Here is a 21,385-nt window from a genome sequence, read left to right on the forward strand (position 1 = left end):
TAAAAAATGAGACTTCTATCTCTATCAGCTTGCCCAGAATTGAATATGTGCATAATTAATGAGGTACAGGATGTGGCGTCATAATGTCTCCCACCATACCAAATTTGAAGGGTATAGCACTGTCGGTTACTGAGTTATGGACAAATATTGATATTTGAGGTCGAAGGTCATGGAGGTCATGTGACATTTTGTGAAAAAATTGTTTTCCGTAGTTATCCCTATATGCCAAAAATCAGACCTCTAGCTCTATCGGCTTGCCCAGAATTAGATATGTACATAATTAATGAGGTACAGGATAGGGTGTCATGAGGTCTCACATCATACCAAATATGAACGGTGTAGCACTTGTGGTTACTGAGTTATGGACAAATATGTATATTTAAGGTCAAATGTCATCGAGGTCATATGACATTTTGTTAAAAGCATTGTTTTCCATAGTTATCCGTATGTACCAAATATCAGACCTCTAGCTCTATTGGCTTGCCCAGTATTAGATATGTGCATAATTAATGAGGTACAGGATGTGCTGGTCATGTTACATTTTGTTAAAAAACCTTAACACTGATACTTGTCCCTGTGTATCAAAAATCAGAACTCTAGCTCCAGTTTGAAGGCTGCAATTAGATATGTGCATAAACAATTAGGTATAGAAACATGCTAGGGCCATAGGTCAAGTTCATCCTCAAAATTTTGATGTGCAGTTTGGTTCCCTGTTGGTCATTGTTCAGTAGTCACTAGCCCCCTTGGACTCTTACATAGGCCAGAATAAGCCATTGGTACAGCTTAGCTGCAGAGGTATATGGGAGGTCAAAGGTCATTGAAAAATCAGAAAAATAGTACTTTAAAAATCTTCTCAAAAACAGCACTGTCAATAACCTTCAAATTTGGCATGTAGCATTTAGGTAGTATGGTCTAAAAAGTTTCTAAACAGATTTTCGATATTTCAATTTTTATGCAAATTAGGTGAAATTAAAATTTTTAATAATTAATAACAGTCAGGTCATGTGACCAATCAAAATATGAAGGGTCAGGTGCACCAGTACTCAGTGTGCTTAAAGGGACATTACCTTTTGACCTTTTTTCACCAATATTGTTGCAAACGAGCAGTTGCTGATGTTGTTCGACTTATTGAAAGATGCATAAAAAATAGTCAACCATAGACAACTTCCATCCCATCTTGTCTATACTATGTAGAAAAACCTCGGGTCAGGGGTTTTAGGTAGCCAACCTAATTATCGATTTACAGAAAATACAAAACTTTTGTTATTAGTTTACATGTACATCACCCAGTAACAGGCAATTTTATTTTGGAATTTAACCAAAAATCTTGATTCACTATCTATGGCAGTCTAAGGGGCAAACTATGGAGATTTTTTCGAATACAAAAAACTGGCTTATCTATTAATTTATAGACATTTGACAATTAATATAAATACAGTTGAATAGGGTACTTGAATAGGGTAGTTAGACATGCATAAATGTACAAGAAATGTGATTTTGGTATTTCTCCGAAAATGTTGATTCTCCATACATCTCAGCTTATTGGGCAAACTCTGAACAATTTTTCCAATACAAATCTTGCTGTATCTCTACATTCATAGATAATCGACAATTGAAGGTACATGTACTGTACTAGAAGTGTGTGGTAAAAATTGGATATTTGTACAAGAAATTTATGTTGGAATTTCACCAAAAATGTTGATTCACAATGCATGGCAGAAAATCATGTACCATTTCTTTTGACAAAGCTATATCTGTGCATTTATAGATATTTCACAATTGATATAAATGTACTTGACTAAAATAGGGTAATTAAAAGTGTTGATGAGAACAACAACTATGATATCGGATTTTTAACAAAAATATCAATCACATCACTATACATAGGAGTCTATGGGTATACTATGAACAATATTCCCTATTAGAAACTCACTATAACAGTGTATTTACAAGTATATATTGTTAAATATTGACATTTGGTGTGTAACAAGTTTCTTGACAAACAAAAGTAGAGGTCTCTGTACAACTACATACCAAACTTTAAGTGAACGTAAACATTACAGCGATAGTCGCTTTAATTTGAACTTCTTGTATTTTAGATTAAAATAACATCAACAATAGTATTTATAATAATGATGATAATTTGTACACATAGATAAAACTGATAACAAATTCAGAGATCTACCTGGATATGGTCAGATTAGTCGGAAATAAAGTGAAATAAAGTAAATAATATAACATAGAATAATGATGAATTTATTATTATACGTATTCATTGCTGCACTAACAATCATGATTATTCCCTATAAATAAATCTTTGAGTGTACAATTAAAATTAAGAAAACTTCTAATTTTTTAACAGAAACAGCCATTAATTGGTGACTTCCTCCTTTCAGCCATAACGTTTTTGAACCATTTTCCCGTTTGTATCAAGACTTTTTATTACAGTTATGGACTTAAAATATGATAACCGCTTCATTCGTACATTTATCAGTTGATCTGCGAAATACAAAAAAAATTCTCCCAAAAACATGGCGGCGAATGAATGATATTTTTAGCATCTTTTGTTGAATCACGATATCTAGTATTATGCGGCATTCACAAATACTGGGTATAGAGGGTTGAAGTGAAGGAATCACGATTGAACTCTTAAAATTAACAACGATATAAAAAGGTAGCCGATTGGGCGTTCAATTTTATCCATTGACACAATGAACAGTAAAACATGAAATTGTACACTGACAAACAAACATTAAATGAGAAATATAGAACACATTATACACATTATTAGCTGGCGCAATAAAACTAGGAACACCGAAGTCCCTATATACATAGGGAAGCCGCTGGCAATATCCCTATATTGGCAAGTAATTAGCCAACAGCGGTATCGCTTGTGGATCAGATCATCTTAACTTGCAGTTTGTTTATCAAAAACACTGCGGGGTGCCCATGCTGTCTCTCATAGACAAAACAACATAGCAAAGGCCGTTCATTTTGCGTGAACGAGTCCACGGTAGAATAATGGTACCTGGACGTTTTGAGTAAAGTTACACTGGTAAATTTCAATGACCAGGGAACCTACATCTGAATTTAATCAGATTTGCCCATTGTTTGACACGTTCGTACCGTGTACCTTGCGTCGTAAATTCACACCCCCTTCCCCGTTGTCGATTGAGTCTGTAAATATCACTTATGGATGGCAGAATCGAGACTGTCTATGATTTTATCAATTGGAACAAAAATATTTCGATAGATTGACTAACGCAACCAAAATTGTAAGCACTTTCTTCAACTTTAAAAATAAGTCATCGGCCCTCCTTGACATCGCCGTTTTCGTTGAAAATGTTCCATTAGTCGGTATGAACGCTCAGGTTTGCCTTGGCCGTACTGACTGAGAGATGGCTAATTCTTAGCTATTTTTTTCAGTTTCGGAAAAGATATCGCCAACTATTCCTTTCAGTTCACAGTGCAAGTCTGCCTACGGTTGCAGGAAAAGCATACGTTGCCTCGCCTAACAAATTTAATTCGGGCGAGTTGGTATCGGGCCAGTTGGTTTTGGGTGGTTTGAAAAGCTATCCCGGTCATCATCATCATCATCATCATCATCATCATCATCATCATAGTTTATTCGCTAATGTATGTTTAAAAATAAAAATACACCAGAAATCTCATTGGCTCGTGCTCTAAACCACGAAGAATACAATTAAAACATTTACAATATAAAAATAGGATCAGCAAACACCGAAAAGATACAACAAAACGGTCCGTTTTGCACCGGGTAGATTAGAAGCAAAATGCAGGTTTCACACCACCATTGATGATATGCCCCTTTTCTCACCATGTTGTCTCATTTCTCTGTAATTTTTTGGTGATGGAGATTTGAAAATAGTAATTTCTTGTCCGCTGATCGTGGCGAATTTGATGTAGCTCTCAGAATTCGAAGTACGAAACGTCGACGTCACTGGCTGCGGGCCAGGCCGGCCGGGCCGCGGGAGATTAGAAAACACATTTTCAAACTTTGGGTCAAACCAAGTTTACTTTCTCGATCGGATACGTTGAGGTCAAAAAACAAACTTTGCCATAGCGATTAAAAGCTGCAGCATTTCAGCGTTCTTTGTAAAAGATGATATGCTTGAAACATTTTTGTTTAGACTGTCCTTTTTCATCGTACGTTTCTTGAGAATACTATGTGTCCACTTCAACCGGATACCCCTATGAATAATGATATCATCTCTATGACGCACTTGGACAGGGTGTATGAGACGACACCGACTTTGCCTCTGAGGAGAGGTTTTCAGAAATAAAGCTGAGAAAAAGGTCTGACTTTATCTACGGTTTACTTTATTCTTCAAAATCACGGAAGCCGTCGATGACAACTGTAGAGGTTATAGCCGACAGTTGAAGAATGGCCATTGTTACCATTGAAGAATGGCCATTGCATGAAGTAAACCTAATTGGAGTGGGCCGCCAAAGGCGTCTGCCCGTTAAGAGGGTCATGGGTAATACATAATGTATATTTATTGTAGTGGGCCGCCCAAGGCGGCCCGCCGGTAAAGAGGGTCGATCATGGCCATGGCATAAAGTGAACTTTATTGTTGGTATTATGTTTTTGAAAATGTTGTGACCCCCCCTTTCCTACCAGTGAAAAAGCGATGACCGCCCCCCCTTTGCGGATTCCAAAATTACGATGACCCCCCTGGATTTTGCCAGCCCCCCCCGGCCGTAAAAACTGAACGGTCCCTTAAAGATGACATCGCGCGATGGGTGTAAAACGTGGAAAAGGTTCATGTAGGCCTACAACATATAGGAAAGAGACGCACATTGTAAACCTCGACGTAAGCTGATCACTTTATAAAAATAAAAGTTTAAAATACAGATTTCACCTCAATGCCGGGCGTAATTTACAATTTTTGTGAGATAGTGGGAATGACGGCATTTTCGGGGTGACACGCCTGAACAACGAAATGAAGCCAAACGATAATATTATATCTCCATTACACTGTACCTACCGTTTTCTCTCCTGTACTTTTACTTCATTTTGAGGGAAAATCTGTCAAATACGGTTGCTTCAACAGGTTCCCTGGTCATTGAAATTTACCAATGTAACTTTACTCAAAACATGTAATCCTTTATTGTACCATCGTTAACGCAAAATGAACGGCCTCTGCTTTGGTGTTTTATCTATGAGAGACAGCATGGCCACCCCGCAGTGTTTTTGATAAACAAACTGTACGACGATCTGATCCACTAGCGATACCGCTGTTGGCTAATTACTTGCCAATGTAGGGATATTGCCAGCGGTTTCTCTATTTATATGGGGACTTCGGTGTTCCTAGTTTTATTGCGCCAGCTATAATATTATGGCACCGCATAGACATTGATGATTTCATAAAGAGCATGACTTTCGTTACTGTTCGGAACTGACACTTAAAACTTTGGCAAGGTTAAAAATATAGCCTAGGAAATTCTGGGACTTACAGATGTTACAATGCGCTTTATATCAACCACCAAACACAATGTAATTCACATCTACTGACTTATACTGGAATGCTACTGCATGTATATTATATGTATAAGAAATATTATCATCATTTAGGCTATAGACAGCATCTACAATGCATCTTGGATTGTGTAATAAATCTAAGTGTAAAGTATCAAGTTTTTAAGACTCAATCATTACATCTTGACATGAAATAAAATAAGATAAGATCAGACTAATTGTAAAAACTTCTTTAAATCAACTATTTCACGAAGACCCCATGTTTTCAGTAAGTCCACTTTTATCACCTTCATGTGATAATTGTAAAGCGCCTTGAGCACATGTACTTGTGGATATGTGCGCTATATAAGAACCCATTATTATTATTATTATTATTATTATTATTATTATTATTATTTCAACATATTGTTACCACAATGGGCTTCCCGTTTTATATTTCATTACACCATAGTGATTCTGTCAACATCTTATACGTACATCAATTACTCATCCCTGACCATTATTACATATATGGCCCGACAGTGAGAAACGTGAACCAGTGTTCAATCTAATTACAAGAGCTACTGGTTTTGCAATATTAGCCTTAAAATAAAATCAGCTACAACAGATTCTCACGGGAAGTTTAACATAACGTTTCTGTATTTTAATATTTAGTCAAAGATAACACGATCTTTGTTGCTTCGTGTTGAAAGATGCAGAAAATCTCTAGAATATTCATGTTCAGCGACAGTTGGCCTTTGCGAAATACATGACTACTTCTTAAAAACCCAGCTTATTTGATGTGATACACCCCTCGAACAACTATAGATACTTAAAAAATAACTGATGAGCCGACAAGTGGTAGTTTCAATAGATGCATTCGGCAAAAGCTGGCGAAACACATGAAACGAAAGTTGAAAAGTAAAGTAAAATTCCAAAAGTTACCGTTTTGATTAAGTATAATTATGCAAGTATAATTCCACGGTCCCTCCACAAACTTTGAAAGGGACCGTGATAAATGTTACCATAGAGGTTTTCAAGTGTTCGTCGGAAAGCGTTGCATGTGTATTATGGTTGTGTTTACACATAGGTCTTCAAAGCTCCAGTCATGCACGTGACAGTCGTCGGCATTGTACGCGCAGACGTGCTCGATGTTTTTTTCTGTGAGCTTGCACGGCAGGTTATGACTTGAAGGAATGCTTTTCGACCTGTGTGATTGATGAGATTATACAGCAATGGATTGATAGATGAATTGATCACAAGAAGCCATCTGGAGAAGTCGTACATACACACTGCAAATCTTCCCCCTGTCTGTTCACCGGTATTTATCCATATCAACTGATGGATAAATTTATAAATTGACGGCAGCATGCAGGTAAAGAAAACAAGTGAAATTACTCCGCAGGTCAGGCTGATCTGTTTCTCGTCCGATTTTCGACAGCTTTGTTGAAATTCTTCAAGTTCACGACAGAATTGACTGAAGTTTTTGGCTGCCAGTATGTACATCACAGTCACTACAACTAACGTTAATGTGAACACTGTGACAACAATGACAAGTGCAGCGTTTCCAGCTTTGCTGATGGTAGTTTGATTGGTTGCTATGGATAATATGACCCTTGGAATAGTCAGCACGATTCCTAACAACCATATCAATGTTATGATTCCCTTGATTCGTGATTTAGTCAGACTATGTCGAAATCTCAATGGATAGCTGATCCCTAGATATCTTTCGATGCTTATCACGGCGACAGTTATGAATGAAGTGAACAGCAAACAGCTGTGGAAATTCGCCAAGTAGTCTTGAAATTCTTTGCTCACGATGACTTGCGTCAAAAGCGTAAATTCGAGAGAGTAATTCAACAAGACAGAAAGTAAGAGAAGCGTGTCTGCTACGGCTAGATTCAGTAAGTATGTATTTGGAAGTGTTCGCATGGCTGGTATTTTACAGATAGTAAAGATGAATATACTGTTGAACAATAAACCTATCGATGCAATGATGGTGGCTCCGATGTAATACACTTCGTCTGTAACGAGACAGAGATCATCCGACTCACCCAGTACACGTTCACCGTTAGGCTCTACAGAAATGTCCTGCAGAAGTGAAACATCGACCGTAACGCTGGTTAAGTTGTCTAATAAAGTGCTGGATGTATTGTCCCAGGATGTCAGTAGGCCCATATCGATCGTAAACGGCTCATCCATTGCAAGGAATGGTAACAACGTTGTCGTCACGTTCCTGTTCTTTTGAACTGAATCTTTTTAGGTTATTTCTCTGCTTATATATGTTCGGTGGGTCGAGCACACGCACATTAACATATCACTTGTTTATACTTGCCGCACTGTAAGGCTATCCAACAACTATGGGCGGTATGTATATATATAATAAGTCACCATGCCCAGCCTTTTAATGATTATAAACATTCTCTTGTTGTTACACTGAACAATTTCACTTTAAAGTTCTCTTCTCTTTCTTATTAGTCCCCGCGGACGTAGTCCGGGGGGACTAATTAGATTGGGTTCCGTCCGTCCGTCCGTCCGTGCTTCCGTGCGTCTGCAGCTGTAACTCAAAGATGCAAGACCCAATTTTATTCAAACTTGGCACAAGGACAACGTAATATGACATACATATGCATGTCAATTTTTGTTGCGATGCGCCCCAAATATGGCCGTCTGGCGGCCACTTTGTTGCGTGGTTTTCCTGTCTGACTCTATTATGCAGACATGCCTGATCTGATTTTGTTCAAACTTGGCACAAGGACAATGTACTATGACTTACTATGACTCTATTACGCAGACATGCCCATGCCTGATCTGACTTTGTTCAAACTTGGCACAAGGACAATGTACTAGGACATACATATGTATGTCAATTTTTGTTGCGATACGCCCCCGATATGGCCATCTGGCGACCATTTTGTTGCGTGGTTTTCCTGTCTGACTCTATTATGCAGACATGCCTGATCTGATTTTGTTCAAACTTGGCACAAGGACAATGTACTATGACTTACATATGCATGTCAATTTTTGTCACGATACGTTCCAAAATGGTCATCTGGCGGCAATTTTTGCTAGTTTTTCATATTTTGAGCCATTCTAATTTTTTTCAAACTTGCCACAAGGACAATGTACTATGACAACATATGCACGTCAACTTTTATCACAATATTATAAATGGCTCCTTCGCAACTGAAAACTGCAGGGGCCAATCAACTGGTAATTTGGTATTTTGGCATGCATGCCATTAGCCCGAAACATCTGGCCAATAAAATCGTGAGTGGTCATGTGACCTTGGCTGCCATGATGGATTTTCAAAACAATTCATTAATATTTCAACATTTTTCTTCTCCAGAACCAGCAGTTACTGTTTACCACTGTCTACAAAATGCGTTAACCTTTTGCAGTCAATATCATTTGCATAACAATACACTGTGGAGGCCAGAACTTTTCAATGGATGGTGAGATGATCAAAATTAGGTGTGTTTGTTTTTTTTAAGATTTGCAAAAAATGTGGTCTGAAATTGGCTGCAGCAAGTAAAAGTTATTTTTCAGTGCTGAAAATTTCCTTTCGAATGATGTGTAACACATGTGTTTATGGAAAGTTTCCATTCAACATTACTTCATAGAAAACAACTTTTTAAGCACTGTACACTTTCTTTTGCAGGTGAAGAGGAGATCAGCTTTGAATAAAAATAAATAAAATTAAAATAAGCATTGTCTTTGTTCATTATCCATAGTATTTACAGTAATTTCATCAGTGTTGGAAACTGGCCAAAATATTTGCCAGACATTAGGACTTGTAACTTTCAAAACTTGCCTGTCCTGCCAGAAAGTTGCCTGTCCTGAATTTTTGACAAATCCATTCATTCAAAAAACACAAAACCATTATGCAAACTCTGTCTTCCAAGACGCGACGACTTTCCTTTTCCGTTTCGTCTATCGTACGCATTGTTGGCTTCCTTCTTACTTTCACCGGTGTCTTTATTTTTCTTTTGGGGAGGTTCTATGCCAAGGAATCAACTCAACATTGTGTTTACGTAACGCAAACCCGTGCCGTTGTTGTACTTGTACTTGTGCTGGAGGAGGCATGTGCACTGGCTGATATCGTGCAAATCTCGCTAAGTGTGAGATTTTCTAGTATGAGCGACTTCCTGTTTACCCGTGTTTGCATGTCACGCTTGCATTGCGTTCCGGCGTCACACAGTTGCACAGTTTCAGTAGCATAAGCGCGTCGAAGTCGGACGTATTGGTATACTACATTTCGTTTATTTTACACAACATCTAGAAGCAGCTGATCGATGAGATTACTGGGTATGCCGTATGGGCTACTATCGAGAGCCCGACACACGGATGTGAAAGTACAATTTTCCTCCCATCCGACTGAAAAGTTACCCGTCTCGGACGGGAGGACGGGCGGTAGTTTCGAACGCTGATTTCATATTTCTAAACTTTCATTCTCGTCTCTGTGTAAGTGTGAGTTGGGGAGGTGGGTGTGTGCATTTATTTTTTTGTTTTGATATTCTCTTTTTGGAGGATGTGCTTAGGCTTGGGGTCTGGTTTTTTTCTTACTCAAGACAACAACCACAAGTCCATACTGATGACCCTGAAGATAACATTCTTTTTAGGGCCTGCCTGTACAGTAAGGTGTCGTAGTGGACAAACCCAGTCCACTTTTCACAGGACTAATACTATAACCCTATTCGATTTGGGCAGACTACAGTGAAGCGTACCTGATTTCAACAGATCAAAGGCTAACCTTGTTGAACTCAAAAAATTATCATACAATAAAATATGCCCCACGTTTTGGTACATTCTTGATAGCTGCCAAACAACAGCATATCCAAGGCCTGTCTGGCGACTTTGCCACGTACCCTTTCCTGGGCCCCTGCCTGGGTTTGTGTGTCCACATTCAAACCACAGAATTTCTCGCCTGATTGTGGACTTCCTATAAATGCTACATAAATGTTTTGGATGGATGTATGTAACTATGGGACCAACATGCTTTCTTGTATTGAAGTATGTTTAAACTATTGGATTTATGCTCTTTCAATGTATTACAGTGGCAGAATTTATATTTTGCAGGGACTATGTCATTGACAATGACTTGTTCTATTAAAAAACAGGACGCTATGGTAATCATGATTGATTAATAATACTACCGTATTATTATTAAATAGCAATTAAAACGAATTCAATTAATCAAATATTAATGCACTCTTTAAGACATCATTAATGTCTCAACAGTGCGATGAAATTTCCTATGCTAGCTGCAAAATATCGCACACTTTTCGTTTAAAAAGAATTTCATTTGTGTGTCCACATTCAAACAACAGAATTTCTCATCTATGACTTAAAACGATCATCTCCATATACAGATCAGCAGGGTAAATACAGGTATCAATAAACCTGTGGAGTTTCATTAGGTATGTGTGTCCCAGAACATCAAAAAATGAATATGGTTAATAGGAAATTCATTCACGTCAGCGTCCATAGAACGAAGGCATTCTGAATTCATCTTGTCATTTCGATTGTAGCATGTCGTTTCTTTTTAGTGTAAAGACAGCTAATACAACATGTCACAAAAACGTCAAATGCTTGAATGATCTGTCGCTGTAGCTTGTTTCCTACTCAGAGATACATTTCTACGAAATTACTTTCATGGTTAACTATTTGCGAACTACCTCAAAGATAATAATGATGGTTTATATAATGAAATGTGAAGTTTGTGTCCTCTGTCTCCCGGCATTTCGACAATCAATTATTTTTTTACTGTAGGCGGAAAGGATAATTTAGAATTAAAATTAATTTTGCTGACAAAGTCAATAAAATGACTTCGGTGCAAACCTAATGACAACTTCATCATAACATAACATTCAGTAGGAATTTCAAAAAAATTACTGCAGGTTATTTGCAGGTTACGACTTTTGAAAAAACCGTTGCACGCCCAACACCATGGGTGTTAAACACAGTGTTAACACTGTGTTTTAGGTATTTAGGGAGCCTTCGGTAATTAAAGGGGGGTGGGCCGGGGGATTTTCGGAGGGTCGCTTTTTTGAAAACAGTCCAAGGGGAAGGGTCACTTTTTATAAACCTATCTGGGGGGGATACTGCTGATTTTACGGCCAAACTGTCGATTGTCCATGTTATATTTCTTGAATAGGAAATCACCCACAAAATACACCAAAATACACATTATCCACAAGTTTTCACAAGTGAAGAAGATGCAGTGATATCCTTCATTAAACACCTTGAACAGCTAAAACTGATGAATGACGAGGGACAAGAACATATGGGACAGGAGACAAAGTATATGTCAAATATCAAACGTCTATAATTGCAAAGATATTGTTAGTTTTATATTGGAAAAAATTGTTCATAGTTCTCTCATAGACTTCCATGTATAGTGAATCAACATTTCGGTGAAATTCCAAAAATCTAATTTCTTGTACACAAATGCACACTTTCCTTCCCACTTCAAGCAAAGTACATTAACATTTATTATCAAACACGTATAAATGTACAGATGTAGCTTTTTTCGTGGGGGAAAAATGTCATTACGATTTGATATTTTTGGGTGAAACACTGTTCAGTCAAATCTTGCCTTCTTATGGGTACACAAAATATGGTTACCCTCCCACAAATGAATGAAAGATCGTGTCCTTTCAAAAATGATAAATTGCGACCCTTCCTCCCAAAGTGCCAGCCCTCCCCCTGTAATTTCTGTCCCTAACTTACATAACAATTAAACAAATTGCTATGTAAAGTAGCTGATGCAGTTTCAGAGATTCCTGGGGAGAATACTGCAGTGGTTGAGGGCGGGTCAAGTTTTAGAATGTCGGACAGGGGGAAGGTCACATTTTAGACAGGAGGATAGGGGAGAGTCACATTATACAGTACAGGTGAGCACTGAATTCCCCCGGCCCACCCCCTGTAATTACTGAAGGCTCCCTTATTCTATTCAACCAGTACTGCCTAGTTTTCACAGGTTTCTAAGCTATCAGAAATTAAAATTCTGTGCTTAGCATTCAAAGCCTAAATGACATGGCGCCGAGATACATAAAGGAGCTCCTATGCGTTCGTAATGTAGGGCGCACTCTTCGGTCTACTGCTCAGGGTGCAGCTATCAGTTTATACCAGCCCATCGCTAACACTGTGTTTTGCAGGGATAGATCATTCTCTGTATGTGCTCCGTGGCAGTGGAACAGGCTGCCACATTAACTCCGATGTATTGATAATTTTACTGTTCTTAAGTCTCATTTGAAAACTTACCCTTTTATATAGAGTAATGTAGAGTAGTGTGATTTTCAGCAGTATATATTTCTCTATTTTTAAATGTAAGGCGCCTTGTCTTTTACATGGAAGGCGTTTTTTCAATTAAAAAATGCAATCATTACATATGTACAAGATCTTTTAACTTGTTGTCAAACACCTATTTCGGCAATTATCTCCAACCATCTCAGTCATAAAGAACAACATTGCACTGTAACTTCCTGGCCTTAAATGAGACAACTGACTGGAGATTTACTCCCTCAATATAAAACAAAATTGATCAACTCAAAAGTTTTACTCTATGAGCTTTATCAGTGTACAATGCCGTGACGACAATTAGCTGTGATGATACACCACTAATTTAAAACCTTGGAGCTATTTTTCTTCTTTGTATGAAGTACAGGTTCTTGTTCTACTCTCAGAATAGTGTTGAAATACCTAGTGTAAAAGTTGTCAATATGGGTCAGTGCCCTCATCACACTATTGTTGACAACTTAGTTTCAGTCCACACTGGATTTTTTTGTCACATTGTACACAATGCGTGCGTTGACAACCCTAATACTTGCACTTCAACATACTGTAGAAAGTGTGCATGTTTTCTGGAACGAATATGTTGAAAGTGGTGTGAACACAAAGGGCCACTGTCCCTTGAATTACTTTGTACCGAATATGTTAAAATATTCATATTGTGTAGTATACCATCTATGATCGTTGGTGTCGCTTTTCTGCAAGAGAAATTCGCAACAGTGGCATTTCAGTAGCATCGGCAAAGTCGTATGTATTAAATAAATAATGCAGACATAGGTGGTCTATGACAAAGAATAACCTTAAATGACAAGTAATATAAGATCAATACAGACTATAATATATGAAGAAGTTCAATGTGAAAAATTTTCCTATAACCTTTCACAAAGAACCCAACGTGATAGCAGATGTGTTGAATATAACGTGAAGACAATGCTGGGGCGTTTTTACTCTTCCCAAAATATGTTACTCTGTCGCGCTAGAAAGAGTTTGCTATGCATTATAGGTATTTGCGCCCTCACATGAAATATTCTTCGTAGAACTAAATTGCGCTCTGAAGTTTGACCTTTTCGTCTTTTCCTTTTTGTTCTTTCTCAGTTCTGTTTTAAAACATGCTTAAATCATACTCATATGTAGAAAATAGATCTTAGAGGAATTTAGTTTGTTGTCCACAGAAAATAATTTCGCTCCATTTAGAAAAAAAGTATTATTTAATGTATTTCAATTTACTGCTCTGAGAAAATTCTTTTTCGATAAAGAAATTAATATTACTCTTGAAAAATAAAAGTTTTACCCCAAAATAAAGTTTCTTGTACAGAATTAAAATTTTTCTGTGCGTAAATAAAATCTCTTACAAATATTAGATTTATTGTCAAGAAAAATAAGAGTTTAACAAGTAATAAATTTCCGTGACGTGTAGGGGAATAAATACTCTTGAACAATTTTCACTTCTGCTTTAGAAAATAAGATATAGTTGTGAGAAACAAATATTTTATTGAATTAAAGTTAACTTTATTCTTAAAGTTCAGGTTTTTTGTTTAAGATTTTTTAAGTATTTTACTCCAAAATAAAGTTTCCTGTACAAAACGTAAAAGTTTGCGGTGGAGTAATGAAATCTCTTACAAAAACCAAAGATATTTTCAAGAAAAAGGAAAGTTTATATTAAAAAGTAATAAATGTCCGTGACATGTAGAGGATTTAGTACTCTTGAACAAGTTTTACTTTTGTTTTACAAAATTAAAATACTTTTGAGAAACAAGTATTTTGTTTAAAGTTATTTTTAAAAGTTAAAGTTGTTTTTGTCCCCATGGACACCGTCTGGGGGACTTATAGGTTTGGTCATGTCCGTCCGTCCGTTCACGCAGATATCTCAAAGATGCCTGCAGCGATTTCATTCAAACTTGGTACAAGGATTGCTCATCATGTCATACATATGCACATCGAATTGTTTTGTAATACAATCCAATATGGCCGCACGGCAGCCATTTTGTTATGATTTTTTCATGTATAGAGCCACAACTCAGGTACATCTCAACCGATTTTATTGTAAGTTGGTACAAGGACATCAACCTATGTCATACATGTACAAGTCAATTTGTTTTGCAATATTATCAAATATGGCCACATGGCGGCCATTTTGTTACAATTTTTTCATGTCCTGAGCCATAACTCAGGCACATTTCGACAGATTTTATTCAAAGTTGGAACAAGAACAAGAACATTGACCTATGTCATACATATGCACGTTGATTTATTTCACGATATGATTCAATATGGCTGATTGGCGGCCATTTTGTTACGATTTTTTCATGTATAGAGCCATAACTCAAGTACATCTCAACCGATTTTATTGTAAAATAATCGCAATCGTAACAATCCATAATCCAATAACACTAGGTCAGAATTCGTAAGACAATAGTTGTAAACATAGACACAAAACAGCACACAACAGATAGTAAATAGACGGTACACAAACAAAGTCAAATTCATGAAAGAAAGATATGGACCTCTGGCCAAAAGGCCAAGAAGTGATGTCAGGTGTTTCGAAAATAGCAAGCGCATCCTATCCCACATGTGGCACCCGCCATATATAAATCTGTAAGTCAGAAAGGTAATGGTCACTAACTAAGGCCCAATGTCACCGATGCCATCAGCGATCATTTGTCGAAGAGAGATAATGTATTTATGTACCAGCTTGCGATACCTGCCAAAAAAAAGCGTTTGAATGTAGAGACAAGTCTTGCTCTGGTGTAACCTTGATTTAATAGTTTGTAAGAGAGATGGCCATGTCTCTCTACAAAATCACCATATGAACTGCATGCTCTTGCATATCGAATAAGCTGGGAAATGTATACCCCATAAGCTGGTGAGAGTGGAATATTACTGATGAGATGTGGAAAATTGATTATACTAAAGTTGAAATCATGTCTCTTGTCTAATAGCCTAGTAGAAAGGTGACCATTAGAGTCAAATTTCAGTAAAATGTCCAGATATGAAGCAGAAGAGGCCGTTTCTGTAGTTTCTTTAATCTCCAATTCTGGAGGATAATTCATAGCGAGATAGTCACTGAATTCAGAGTTATTCATTGAAATAACATCGTCTATGTATCTAAATGTTAGGTTGAAAGTTTTAGCTACAGAGACCTTTTTCTGTTTTATTAAGTTCTGGATAAATTCTGCCTCATATGAGAACAGAAATAAGTCGGCAAGCAAGGGAGCACAGTTAGTACCCATGGGAATTCCTATACATTGTTGGAAAATGTGTCCTCAAAACAAATATGTTGTCAATTAGGAAATCAAGCATACTGATAATGTCTTTCTCGGTATAAAACACTTTAGCGCTAGTAATATTTTTAACAATATATGTAGAATTATACCCTAATACTACATATTTGTAATGGCGTGAACCGTTTTTGTAGAAAAATACTTGGTTGACGATGTTTTTCAAGCGTTCTTTCAATTTATCATAAGGTATTGTGGTATACAATGTGGAAAAATCAAAAGTTTTAATAGATGTTATTTTTGAAAGATCTTAATTTCAAATTTTCCAAGAGTTCCTTCGAATTTTATAGTGTCCACATTTGATTTATACCACTTCGAGAAAAGACAACATAACAGTATGCTTGGAGTCCCCGTTTAACTGTACAAAGAAAAGAAGTCAGTATCTTCGATAACTCTGTTGTTGAACACTTTGAAGACCCTGCGATAAACCTAGCTTTGTAAGGTGTTTTGTGGAGCTTTGGTATCCAGTATAAGCTAGGCAACTTACTATGGTCATCCTTTGTTGTAATATTAAAATTATCAATGAATGACTTATGGTTTGCCAAAATTTCAGATTTGTTGAACATTGATTGTCTGTAAGTGGAGTTGGTACAAGGACATTGACTTATGTCATACATGTGCAGGTCAATTTGTTTTGCGATATGATCAAATATGGCCACATGGCGACCATTTTGTTACAATTTTTTCATGTCCTGAGCAATAACTCAGGCACATTTCGACAGATTTTATTCAAAGTTGGTACAAGGACATAGACATATGTCATGCATATGCATGTGGATTTATTTCATGATATTATTCAATATGGTTGCTTGGCGCCTATTCTGTTATGATTTTTCATGTCCGGAGCCATAACTCAGACATGTATCAACTGATTTTACTCCAAATTGGTGCAAGGACATTGACTTATGTCATACATATGTATGTCGATTTGTTTCATGATATGATTCAATATGGCCGTGCGGTGGCCACTTTGTTTCATCTTTTTCATGTCTAAAGCCATAACTCAGGCACGTCTCAACCGATTTTATTCAAAGTTGGTACAAGGACGTGGACTTATGTCATACATATGCGCTTTTAATTTTTTTACGGTAAGATCAAATACATTGGCTGCGTGCATTATGTTATGATTTTTCATGTCCGCATCAACCAATTTTATTCAAGGTTAGTACAAGGTCATTGACTTATGTAATATATATGCATGTCAATTGGTTTCACAATCTGATGCAATATGGCTGCCTGGTGGCCATTTTGTTATGACTTTTCCATAACTCAGACATTTATCAACCGATTTTATTCAAAGTTGGTACAAGGACATTGACCTATATCATAAGTATGCATGTATGGTTTCACAATCCAATGCAAAATGGTTGCCTGGTGGCCATTTTGATACGTTTCTTTCATGTACAGAGCCATAACTCAGATATTTTTGCACCAATATTATTCAAAGTTGGTACAAGGACATTGACCTATGTCATACATATGCACATCAATTTATTTCACGACATGTAGCAGTATCATGTCAATTATTGAATTTTCGTAATTAGGCTGGTATGTCAAAAATGCTGCATCAAATTTCATGAAACTTAATACAGATGTTAAGCACACATTGCTTTAACAGTGAATAAAGACATTTATCAGTATAGTTACTAATTGACTCATATAATAACCTTTTGTAATTAGGATGGCGGCCTACATTGGTTTTATGTTTTCACCACCATGGAACTCATTCTCGGCCATTAAGCCCCATGCATCTGTATCACAGCATTTTTTAATCACAGACCTAATTAATGAAGAGGACCCTATCCTCTCCAAGAACTTCTAATTAAAGTACCCATTAACAAGTGGGGACTGTGTTATCAACGATGACTTGTTGTTCAAAGGGTTTTTAAAACATTTTACTCCAAAATAAAGTTTTCCATACAAAATTAAAAGTTCGCGGTGGAGAAATCAAATCTCTTACAGAAGTGAAAGATATTGTCAAGAAAAATTAGAGTTTATATTCAAAAGCAATAAAGTTTCGTGGCGTGTAGGGGCCACCGTACTTGGCGCAAACTGAATGATAATTTTACTTTCATTACAATTACTAGCGAACCTGTTGAAGTTGTAAAACGTTTCCTTTACGTCGAATCTTATCTTGTTATCCTAACGCATAGTTTTGCTTTGACATGAACACCTGCCGTATAAAAAGCTCACCACGAAAGCTTTAATCATTGAATGTTTTGCGGAATTTTCTCCAATTGGCTTACAGAGCTGTTATTCTGAGTGTTCTAATTTTTGACATTGTTCTAACTTAACTGTTAAAAAACAATCAATTTTTTCATTATATGTCCATGCCCTGCCTGTCGCATTTTGATTGGTCGAGCTGAACCACGTGACTGACCACAGATAAACAGTAATGGTATGTTTACATGCCCGTGAATATGAATAATAAGATTAACAACTCAAAGTATTGTAACTTTACAGCTCAAGCGTAAATCAAAATCAATCACAAAACAAAATGGAGCACTTGTTGGCCAAGTTGAGATACTTTTTTCTGAAAATCTCTCCGGATTTGCCAATTTTTTACAGCGCGCGTGACAGTGCGTAGCGTATTGCTCAGTTCTGCGCCCAGTTGTCGTTCTCTCCGTAAATTTTCGCAAGTTTTGACGGATTTCTTCGGTTCGTTGATATAATGATATAATGGAAATAACAGACTCCGCTCTGACCATTAACGTTTATTTATGGTCGCGGGCTCGAGGAAAGCCAAATTGATGGGCTCGGCAAGCCTCGCCCGTTAATTTTGGCTTTCCTCTCGCCCTTGCCCATAAAGAAACGTTAATGGTCAGCTGCAGCGCGTCGTCCGTTATTTCTATAGTATTGCGAATATGGCTGAATTGTAAACCGATGTATGACAATATCACTCTGTAGTGAAAGGAAAGCACAGGATTTCGTTGCTGATTCAACTCATCCCATTCATTGTCGATTTAGGGACTGGTCAGTTTCTTCAGCCTGGGGGGCCGGTGGATTCATGGGGGGGTCACCCTGTTTTTGACTTTGGGGATAGGGGGGGTCACCATGTTTTTGAAATGCCCAATAGGGGGGGTCAGTGTGTTTTTGAATTTTGACACCGGCTCATCATTGCCTAAAATGCTAGTGTCAGCCACAAATTTCATCATTCAGTTGTATTTTTCGGCGCGCCCTTCGGGCGCGTAACTTTAATAATCAGTCATATTTTTCAGCACGCCCAACTTTAACATATCAAGCATACATACATCAGAGATATCTGTATGTTCAATATTTTTCAGCGTGCTCTTCAAGCTCAATACTTTAATATATCAGACATTTTTCAGCATGCCCTTCAGGTGCATGACTTTAATATACAAGGCATATATATCAGAGATATCAGGATGTTTCATATTTTGCGGCGCGCCCTTCGGGGCCAATACTTTAATAAATCAGAGATATCTTTATGTTTGCTAAGTGAAAGTGTACCATTATGAATCTGCATTTCATATGAAAAGGATGACAAATTCCTGATACTTTTCTGTTCTCTCTATGAGAATTCAGTATGAGAAAGCAACATGCACAAATATTTCATAATATATATTTGATACAGTGACTTATTTTAGAGATAGAAAAATGACAAGATATCTTTCCTTCTCATTGATGCAATTATTTTCCTTTGTTTCACAGGTTTTCTGTAGAAAGATGCTTTTTATGAACAAAATAACAGTTAAAAAAGCAGTTTTTGTCATTATTAGCTGTGCTTTTATGGTTTCAATGTTACAAGAAAAGGTCCTCTCAGACACTGTACACATCAAATTTGGCTAAAAAAGCTCTCTATGGCTCCTCAGGAGATTTAATTGGATGGTTGGCAAGTCTTAACACCCATCAAAGTTTTTGATTCACTGCTTTTTCCTCTTTGATATTAATGATTGACATCCATTTCTGTACAACAGTTCAGGACATCTGGTTAAGCATAGAAAGTGTGATATATTCACAGCTCATTCAAAATACAGCTCATTCAAAATGTACTGTATTCAGACTTTGAGATTGACACTTTGAAATTCCTATCTTACAACTGACATGTCAACAATGTCATTAAAACATAGAATGACTATATAAAATATAAATATATGTAAAATGTAAAATATAATAATTATATATATATGTATATATGTGTATATATATATATATATATATATATATATATATATATATATATATATATATATATATATATATATATATATATATATATAATATATATATATATTATAATATATATATATAAATTTATGTCCACCTTTTGTTTTACCTATGTCGCGCGCCGGGGGGGGGGGTCACCCTGTTTTCGAAATTTGGAATAGGGGGGTCACCCTGTTTTCAAAATTTGGAATAGGGGGGGTCAGCCACTTTTTGACGTCAGCAAAAAATAATCCACCGCCCCCCCCCCGGCCGAAGAAACTGACCAGTCCCTTAACGTGTTCTCCGCATGGAGGAACTATGGTATACCAACTGGCAAGAAAGGCCATTTCAGAAAGTAATTTATGCCCACAGCTGTGTAAATATCAAACATTTTGTAAATCTGGTGGGTTTTTTTACGTTTTCGATGAACTAAAATGTAAATTTCCGTTTTATGGAAAAAGTGTTTGAATTGACCCGAATTTCCGATTGACCTTAAGGAGAAGAAGAACAACAACGACAACATGTCTTTAAGAGAGAAAATGACGAAAATCTAACGTTAAACGACAAATCCGGACAAATGAGAATGGTTTAGTACAAGTGATAAAACTGCCAATGTAAGTTTAATATTTACAACACAGTCGTTGACGAGAGGCGTGGCCGATAATAAAGTAGCCTGCTTACTGGAAATCATAGTAATGTCTTCGCAATCAAAGGCTCAGCAGATTACCGAAAGAATTGTCTTAATCACCATCAGGAGACGAAAGGGTCTTTATGGGTATTGTGTCTGTGGTACCACTCACTAAACGACAAACCACGCCATGATAAGGCAGGTCTTGACCCAATCACTGAAGCGATTGTTGGTATTCATTTGAGCTGTTCTTGCTTTTGTGTTTACTCCTCAAAGAGATAAGTTGTTTTGCCGTCTTGACAATCAGTTTTCATATATCTGCACACGTAAACAATAATGTATCACAAATTTATCAGACGGTACTGTATTTTGCGTTATCATGATCACTCCCCAGCAATGAAGTTCAAACTCATCAAAGTTTTTGATCAACCGGACGGTGTATGATAGCGTTCTTACAAAGGTTTACCGCTTATACGGATGCTTTCTGTATTTTGACGATGCAGTTATTTCACCCTTTTAAACGACCAGATCATTTTGATG

Source organism: Ptychodera flava, chromosome 18 (assembly GCF_041260155.1).
Source record: "Ptychodera flava strain L36383 chromosome 18, AS_Pfla_20210202, whole genome shotgun sequence".
In the NCBI taxonomy this organism is placed as follows: domain Eukaryota; kingdom Metazoa; phylum Hemichordata; class Enteropneusta; family Ptychoderidae; genus Ptychodera; species Ptychodera flava.